The sequence below is a fragment of the Gekko japonicus genome, unplaced genomic scaffold (genome assembly GCF_001447785.1).
Source record: "Gekko japonicus isolate JY-2015 unplaced genomic scaffold, Gekko_japonicus_V1.1 scaffold2421, whole genome shotgun sequence".
In the NCBI taxonomy this organism is placed as follows: Eukaryota; Metazoa; Chordata; class Lepidosauria; order Squamata; family Gekkonidae; genus Gekko; species Gekko japonicus.
Window position 1 is genome coordinate 41786 of NW_015173748.1, and position 10184 is coordinate 51969.

Sequence of the window (10184 nt, forward strand, 5' to 3'; positions counted from 1 at the left end):
CAGCGGCGGTGGCTGGGACCGTTGGGGGCGGGGTGTGTGGCCTTATGACACACTTCCGGTGATGTCAGGGTGTGTGGCCTTATGACACACTTTCTGTGATGTCAGGGGGTGTGGCATATGCTAATGAGTTGTGCTAATGAGTTCCCCTGGCTCTTTTTCTACGAAACGACCCCTGGTCTACCTTAATTGCGCAATCAGGTGTTTACTACAACAGCCATCACTACCGTATCGAGTGCAATCAAAGGGTCCTCCAGTATAAAAGAACATTTACAGAACTCATTCAGAGTCTGGCTTTGGAAAGTCCCCATTCCACAAGCAGGACGAAAAGCAAAGAGGAAGCCCCAAGCAAACACACAACAATTAGAATTAGTTCAGTGTTACAGGCCTGGAGAAAGCCAACAGTGCACTTAGAGAGCCACCTGCTGAGAAAAACTGATATTACAATCATCAGTATATGTCTGATTCTGAACAGTGGCTCCAGAGTGTGGATCAAAAAGACCAGGATGTAAAGAAAAAAAGCAAGAGGGAGAGGTCTTTTGGATCCCCCTCTTGTTATATCTAAGTCTGAACTGGGCAACAGAGTGTGGATTAAAAAAATGTTGTTGTTGTAGCTCAGTCGACTGAGGCTATTTCTAAAAACTTCAACACACACACGTGTTCTCTCTCTCTCTCTCTCTCCCTCTCTCTCTCTCTCTCTCTCTCTCTCTGGTTAAAAAATCCCACAAAACAATAGAAGCGGCGTCCACAGCTTTAAGAAATGAATGGCTACTGAGATCTCACTAGAGTACATTCTAAGATCTCAGTGGCCATTTGGGGTGATTGCTAAGCAACCATAACACTACTGCCAAGTCTTTCAAACCTTGATTTCTGTCAGTCAACAGAACGGAGGGTAGATATTGACTGGGAGCCTAAAAAGGGTTCCTCACCCCTCCCCTGTCATGCTCCATGCATCCACACTGCACAACTAACCCGAGTGACTTGCTACTGCATAATTTGGCACAGCCTGGTGGCAGCCACCAAAGAACTCACCTGGGCAATTTGCACCCATATAACTTGCACAACTAGGCCAGGCCCAGCAGTGGGGACCACTGGCTGACTTGCCCAAGTGACTCGCTAGTCCAGGGACGCCAGCCTCCAGGTGGGTCCTGGGGATCCCCTGGAATTACAGCCCATCTCCAGACTACAGAGATCAGCTCCCCTGGAGCAAATGGAAGCTTTGGAGCAACCCTATGGCATTGTACCCCATTGAAGTCCCTGTCCTCCCCAGGCTCCATCCCCAGATCTCCAGGAGTTCCCCAACCTGGATCTGGCAATTCTACTCCCCATCCACCACCGGTGGCCAGGGGGGACCTGGCAACCCTACCTACTGCCCAACTTGTATGAATTGGTGACACCCAGTGACAGAAAACTGGCTTCCATGCAACATGTATGGTTTGGCTGGGCCTGGTGGCAGCAACCACCCAACTACCTGGTAGCCCCTACTGTACAGGCCAGGTCTACCAATATAGTGGAAGGAGTGGGTAGACCTGTTCTCCGGAGGCCAGGTCTACCAATATAGTGGAAAGGAGTGGGTAGACCTGTTCTCCGGAGGCCAGGTCTACCAATATAGTGGAAAGGGGAGGGTAGACCTGTTCTCCGGAGGCCAGGTCTACCAATCTAGTGAACAGGGGTGGATGAAATTTGACTTTATTCTGTTTTCTTTTATAATATTTAAATTATTCTTAAAACAGAGTTTAAATATAATCTAAAAGAATTTATTCTGAGATTTTTACAAGGTTATGGAAATAATCTTCTAAAAACTAATTTACACGATAGTCAAATGAAGACTCGCTCACAACTTTAATGCTACTAGTTTTTTTTTGCTCACAAGGTAGAATTTCTGCTCACAACACTGTGGGGCGTAAAGGGAACATTGTCAGGCTAGGCTAAGAGTATGGGACTGGCCCAAGGTCAACTAGCAAGCTTTCATGGCAGAGTGTGGGTTCAAACCTGGGAATCCCAGATCTTAGTCCGATGCTTTAACCACTACACCACACTGGCTCGAGTTTAAACTGTTATGGCCTTTATATGTCAACCCAAGGAATTGTGGTTCAGTCCATAAGAAGACAGAGCAATTCAAAGTGCTACTGTGCTCACTCTCTCTCACTGCTAGGAAGCAGGCGACTCCGACCATTCCTCATTAGCTTTACTTTCTGAAAGGTCTTCAAGGGGTGCCCCAAATAAAATAGTGTAGTAGCGTATCCTCAGAGTTATCAAAGAATGGATTGTCATGTTCTCAGGCAGCCCTCTCAAGTGAAGTTGGTGAATGGCACTCCTTGTTAAAGAGGTATGAAACTTTCACATTCATTTTGAATAATTCTACACTACTTTGGGGAAACTCTTGAGGCGATATCCAGGATACTGACCTGCAGAACTGGGACTGAGTTCAGACTGGCAGTTTGAAGCGTGAGGGAGTCGTGGCAAAAAAGACCCGGAACATTGTCCCAGGTATTCCCGGTCACACTGCACTGACTGATGCGGGAGCATACCGGGAGGAGCCACAAGGGAGCGTTCGCACTGTTGGCCCAGAGGCACGGATGTAAGTGGCTTTTTGTCACTCCGGTGACATGCACCTATGTGCATCAGCAATTATCAATGTGGTTTGTTCGTGCGGCTTTTAGCGTGTACACATCTGGGAAGCGGGATCAACAAGCTTTCCAGGGTTTGCTACCACTTCCACCTGGTATTTTTTTAAACTCGGGAGGGAAGCGTTACAAGATGGGTTGAGTGCGGCTGCGGAACGCCTGACAGATGTGCCTGTGTGAATGGCCCCTTTAATCCGTTTGTGAAACATTTCTGAAACGTGCCTATATCGGGCCAAACTGCCAGTCTGAACTCGGCCTGGGTATGCAATTTTCAGCACTGAGGGTGTGGTCACAGGAGCAGGTTGCTGCGGCAGTATCTCAGCTTTAAATAAGCCGCTTGAACTTGGGAAGCTTTGTGTTGATCACACAGCACCCCCTAAGCTGGCATCATAGTGTTGCAGGCCCATGGTTGGTTGTTCACATCAATAATGCACTGCTACCACAGACCCACGGCTGGGTTGGTTGTTTTTTCCTATGTCCCGCTGTGCGTGTGCAGAAGCAGACACGCACACATGCACTCCTGGCCGCATTCTATGGAGGCACTGAAGCGCATGTTGGAGTGGGATTTTTTTTTTTTTTAAAAAAAGGATGTGCTAGAAACAGAGTAGAACAATCACAGCACTCATGCGTTTCCATGGCGCACCCAGGTGATCAGATGCCTGGAAACCCACCACTTTGCCAAGGTAGCCACCGGACTTGAGTCTCCCACTGCTGTTGCTCAAGTAATCTTCACAGTTGCTTCCCAGCACCCAGTTCTAACAAGAACCAGAGGGGCTGATAACGTTTAGCACTTGGGAAAGTGTGCTTACAAGCAGTCGTATCAGGCCTTGTGATTCCAGAGGCCTACTAGATCTGTATCCTAGTTGGTAATCACTCCAAGTGGAAATTCACTTAGAGCTGTTAAAGCCCATAGGGATCAATTTTTCCTCGGGAGTAGATCATCCTAGCTGATTCCTCTGCCTTGCAGGGGTTCTCATGCTACATTTAGGCTAAACTCAACCAGACAGTGATCCTAGGGTTGTCATGTACCTGAGTCAGAGGACCTTGTCTGGCATGCACTCCAATGGTTGTTGGGAGAAAGGATTTTTTTTAAGTGTCATTGGTTTTTTTTACCATAGAGTTTCCGGTGATTCCTAAAGAACCATGATATAATTTCCAGATGTGATGTCATGCTATTGTTGACAGTCCCCTCACCCTGTCCCCACCTGGTTCTGTTGGTTGCAATACCAGCCCTGACAACCCCTGGTGATCCATGACAGTAGAGTCAAATAGAACTTCCCCATTCCCAGATCATCGTTAACCGGACCTGCCCAGAGCACCAAATGCAAAGTGTGATGGGCACAATATCAACAGATATCAACTGATATTAATATCAACACATCCATGGCTGACATGACAGCCATCAAACCCCGAACCGGTTCAGACACCAAAGCTTTGGAGTAGATACTGAAAAGTCCTCCATCACTGACACTCTGGGAGATTTCAGTAGTACCGCTGGCAAAACCAGTTTGACGTTCAGGTAGGAAGAAAGAGGGGTAGGTGGTACACCAACAAAACCCAATTCTAAATCAAGAGACCAACTTCAGGAATAAAGATTTAAAGTACAGTGAATAGATAATCTGTTTAGGGGGCATGGAATCATGCTACAGCAAGGCAACGCCACCACCCCAAGCTGTCAGGGCACTCTTTTTTGTGTGGGGCATATTTACTTCCAACTACCATACACTAAAACCCTCATAGAACCCCCCTCCCCCAATTTTGTTAGGCAAAAAGGATTGTACCAGGAACAGATCTAAAACTATTACTGACAACAGGGAGGATATGTTTTACCTTCAAAATCTGGATATTAAGACTTCCGGTCTATGGATTGGCGATGACAGTCGCTCTCCCCAGAGCTTGGGGAGGCGATTAGCATACCATCGGCATGGAGGGGTGCCACCTCAAGTGGCACTCCCACGGAGTCTTTGTGAAAGGCTCCAGGCCAGAGAGCTTTGAGGGTTAGCCTCTTCGACGGCTTGCTGCCGGAGAATCGAGGCTTCCCTCCGCTCTGAAGGTCCTACCAATGAGTGGCCTTAGGGCACAAGCTAACCCGACCGGGACAAGCGGGGGAGACCGAGCAAACAACGATTGATGTGAGCGAGGTCAGGAATGTGACCAACAATGAACGTGAGTTCTAAGTAAACGAACCCCTCGTGGGCAATGTTCCCTCTAAGCTGTAGAATCTTGTGAGCAAAAGATCTACTTTGTGAGCTACTGGCATTAAAGTTGTGAGCAACTGACCTGGCTACTGCATAAATTAGTTTGCTCTGGAGCCATCCTTCCTGAGCTAAGACAAAAATGTGTGAGCCGGAGGCTAAGAAATTGTGAGCTAGCTCACACTAACTCAGCTTAGAGGGAACAGTGCTCGTGGGAAAAGCAGAGTGCAAAGACAGACGCCTCTGAAGCACAAGGACAGATAAACGCAGCGAAGGGGGAGTGGGAGGAAATAGACAGTGTGTGTATTTTGAGAGACTTACTTGAGTGCAAATAGCGAATTGACGAGTGCTTCGAGCCTGGGAGAAGCAGTTTGAAAGTGTAAACAAAGTTGAAAAATGGTGGCATCACGAGGAAAGTTTAAAGCGAAGCCTCAGAGTCTGAGGCCAGAAGAGGGAGCTGAAGTCATGAAGCTGTTAGCGGATATGCTCAAGCCAGTGATGGATCAGCTCGATGGTATTAACCAGCACCTCGTTAAATCAAAACTTCGCATCACAACAGAGACAGCTGGCAGAAACGGGGAAAAAAGTGGAGCTGGTGGCTGAGAAAGTTACAGAGATAGACACCCCAAGCAAGAAGATGAAAAAAATAATGGGTGAAGTGGAAACGAAACAAAATCTTCAAGAAAATCATTTGTTGCAGCTGCAAATGGAAAAAGCTAATATGATTCTCAGGTTCCAGGGGGTTCCTGAGACAGAAAAAGAAGATTTTTCAATTTATTACAGGTCTTTATGACCGAAGTCTTGACCAAGAGGATACCAAAGGGGGGTAAAATAGGTACATAAAATAGACATAAATATGTCAAGGTACATAATAACAGTCACATAAAACCCAGGCTGAGCCCAGAGATTAAAAATTACCTATTCTATATTAAAGGAAACTTCAGCAACTCCACTGAAATTTGGGAATATAATTATCAAGACTTTAAAAGACATTCCATTTGAAATTCGTCAGAAGAGAAAGAGCTACAAAGAGTTAATTACTTTTCTTCAAACAAACGATATACAGTACAGGTGGGCGATTCCTGAAGGTGTCATATTTAAAATCAACGATAGAAGGGAGAAGATAGACTCCATCTTCAAAGTCAAAGAATTCTTGAGACGTCAGCTGGGTTTGGGGGAAGACTCTAAAGAGGAAGAAACTAAGTCAAGTGACTCAGCTGCCTCGGGAACGGATGAGGACTCTGCTGCAGAAGCGGGTGCAGGAGCAATGAAAACTGTATATGATTTAAGAGACAGAAAGTAGAAGTAAGGGCAGAAGGACTCTGATAAATGGCCATTTGAAACAAAGAAGATGCTCAGAAAGTTCTCTCATAATAACTAATTTACTAATACAGAACAATGTGGAAAACAAGAACTCTACAAGTATATTGTTTTACTAACTCTTTTAATACTAATATTAAGTTTAACATAAAGGGGGTCTCCCACACTTGGGTTTTTAGTTAGTGTGTGTATCTTTCCTTTATCCATTTCCCCTTCCTATATTTTTCTTTGTAGTTTGTAGTCATATTGAAAAAATAAAAATACCCCTCCAGAGGTTTCAAAAAAACAACATCTGGATATTAAAACTAACATAGTATAGATATTATACTATCACCCAAACTGCTATATGTATTCCAAAATTAATTATGTTTGTAGATATTTGAAATAAAGTCCAAGATAATCCTTAAGTGTATTTATCTATGTCAAAAGGCTTTTGTCTTTTTAACTAGACAAAATTGTCACTTTTTTTGTTTTTTTAAAGGATACCTATGCTGTAATGTTTCTATGTGTACTTTAAAATACAGTGATATCCTCCTGGTGATATACAGCTGACTACTTCTTAAATATGACAAATTTATCCTAATGCCTGCCACTCTGTGGCCCCAATACATATATTAAAAATGAGTAATTGTGCTTTATTAATTTTTGCATAATAAGGCAGATATTTTTCTCAATGGTTATCTCTTTTTAGAAAGCTAATTACTTCTGCCTCTAAGTACAATTAAATGCCTTCCTGTTATTGAATTCATACTGTTGTCTTTCTCTGTTTTATTACATCCTTTAGAAAGTGACGTGTTCAGGCCAGCCCATGTTTCTCAATATTTGTTTAAACAGGAGTGTTACATTTTTTAACCACTGCAACAAACACCACCTAACTTCTTCAGAATCACCGTGCCTTCCTCGAATTTCTTTAACCACCCATACTGGGTGAACAGCACAGACCTATTAATAATTGGGTGGCTTACACTAATCACAGCAGATGGAAAACCAGACCCTGCACAGACAAGGTAGGGATTTCTACATTATTTAGGGGACTCAGCAGGTAGGCAAAAAGTATCTTGGTAAATACGCTGCAGAAGGTACAGCTTGTTGAGAGCAGTTCAGGGCCAGTTAAAGGAGGGGAAAGAGGGGAGGGAGAATTATGTTACCTGAAGACCTGTTGTGTACTCTTCCCCTCCATGTAATTCTTTGTGAGACCCCAGGTTGTCACTATATGGCTGAGTCTTGTGGCAATCACTAAAACAGCAAAATAAGGTCAAATTCAGTGATTCTCCAGTAGGATTGCAGCTCTGGGTTGGGAATTCCTGGAAACTGGGGAGGAGCACTCCTTGGAAAGGCATATTTTGGAGAGGATAATTAATAATAATAATTGTATGGCACTGTGTGTAGAATAGCCAGGAGATCCTAAGATTGTCTGACAGCCAGAGATTCTAGCTCTTTTTTAGTGTTATGCACCACTAGGGGGCGAGATAGATTTGTTTTTAAGGCAAGAGATGTTTCAGACATGGTTTGCCATTGTCTGCCTCTGCGTCACAGCCCTGGTATTCCTTGCAGGTCACCCTTCCAAATACTAGCCAAGGCTGACGCTGCTTAGCTTCTGAAATCTGACGGGGTCGAGCTAGCCCGGGCTTGGAAGGAGGGGGAAGGAGCCCAGGATGAGATGTCATTAGACTCCCTCCTCTGAGGTTGCCATTTCTTCCAAGGAAATCGATCTCTGTAGTCTGGAGATAAATAATAATTAGGGCTGCCAATTCTGGGTTGGAAATACCTGGAGTTTTGGGAGTGGAACCTGGGTGAGTGGGATTTAGGGAGGGGAGGGACCTTGGTAGGGTATAATGCTATGCAGTCCACCTTCCAAAATAGCCTTTTGCTCTAGGAGAAGTGGAATAAATGTTTTAAATATGTAAATAGTAAATAAGTGATCAATGTAATCCAGAGATCAGTTATAATTCCAGGTGATCTCCAGCATCCGCCTTGAGGTTAACAACCCTAATAGTAATTCTGGGAGAATTCTGGGCCCTGCCTTGGAAGTTGGTAATCCTACCCAAGTGTGCAGGGTCTTTGTAAATTAACCCAAGAAGGTGAACACTCCCTTCCCCAAAAGTGACCTGATGAGGAGTGAGCAAGCTCTTGGAGCTTTGGGATATTAAGAACAGCTGAGAGTCAGATAAAGGGTGGGGAGGGGAAGGGACCACCACAGAAATGAAAGTGGCTTACTCAAACCCTTAAGAGTTTATAGAATCCTGGAGGGGAGAGTGCCAAATGATTCCATTCTTCTGCAATATCTTAGGGCACGGTTGACAGATCCAGGTTGAGAAACGCCTGGAGATTTGGGGATGGAGTCTGGGGAAGACGGTTCACCCTCCAAAACCTCCATTTTCTCCAGGGGAACTGATCTCTGTAGTCTGGAGATGGGCTCTAATTCCAGGGGATCCCCAGGTCCCACCTAGAGGCTGGCTTCCCTAGCTGGGAAACCCAGGGGTCATTTCGTAGAAAAAGAGCTAGGGGAACTCATTAGCATAACTCATTAGCATATGCCACACCCCCTGACATCAGGGGCCCGGCGGTGGACCTGCAAGGCCAGCGGGAGTGCGAGGAAGCCCTGCCAAGGCCCTCCCTGGCCCCAGGCAGGCAGGGGTGGGGAGAGGCGGGGAGGAAGCAACTTATCCTCCCTCTTCTCCTGCCTCCTCCTGGCTAAATGAGGGCTGGAAGCGGGGCGGCCGGAAGCAGGGGGCGGGGCTTCGTCATGTGCCCCGCCCCCCTGCACCTCACCCGGGGGAACTGCATTCCCCCACGTTCCCCCCGAAATGACCTCTGGGAAAACCAATTGCTTGGAAGGAATGTCCAGACATTACAGTCAGTTGGCTTGCTTAGCAATCATACGTAACTGGATATTGTGTTACCATTGCATTGTAGCACGGGCCTGCAGTTTCAGTGAGCCTTTGGATACTTTCAGAATTTTGAAAATGGAGAGTAGGTGCACCACAAAATGGCTGCCATGGGTTGCTGGGGTCAGCCTATGGTTGCCAGCTTCCAGGTGGGACCTGGAGATCTCCTGCTTTTACAACTGATCTCCAGCTGACAGACATCAATTGTCAGACTTGGACCCTTGCTTGTCATGAGTTTTGTGTATTCTGTTTTCACTGCCTATGATTTTCCTGTTTGCATCTCTTGGGGGGGGGGCTGAGTTTTGTGTATTCTGTTTTCACTGCCTATGATTTTCCTGTTTGCATCTCTTGGGGGGAGGGCTGGAGTGAGTGTGTGTGAGTGTGTGTGTGGGAACGTGCTTCACTGCTTTGCAGCTGTTTTCTTAAGAAGCCTCCCAATTTGGGAAGTATGGGAAATGACCTTGAAAGCCTGTCTCTGCTAGCCGGCTTGTCATAGATAAATTATAGTAGGTTGCAGGTGGGGGAAGGAGCCCTAACGGTGCACACTAGATTTAGGCGGGCTGAATGAAAGGAGTGATTGGACGGGTCATGGGGGGGGGGGCTTGTTTGAATCCTATATAATTTCTGAAATGGCACCAACCTGGTCAGTTCTAACACAAGATGGTTTTAGCTTGAGACATGCTGCTCTCTCAATAAACAAATCACTGCCAAGAGAGTGTTGTTGAGAATATGTTTGTTCAGGAGTCCGACATCAGTTCTCCTGGAGAAAATGGCTGTTTTGAAGGGTGAAATCTGTGGCATTGTACCATGCTGAGGTCCCTCCCCAAACCCCACCCTCTCCTGAGTCCACCCAAAGTCTCCAGATATTTTCCCACCCAGGGCTGGCAACTCTAGGTCAGCCACAAACTATTGGGAGGTTGCAAGCCAAGTGTCCTCTATGATGGAGGCAGCTGTTTTGGAATGAAAGGTCCCTGCAGAGACAACGGCAATGCCTCTTGAGTTCTTCTAAAAGATCTCCTGTATGCTGTTTGCTTTGTGGAAGAAGCTACTGGATGGCAGGAGACCCATAGGTGGACATTATGTTGCCAAAGGAGCCATCAGGAATTCTAATTGCCTGCTGAGGACATGGAAACAGCAGCTCCTCCCCTCCATTGCCT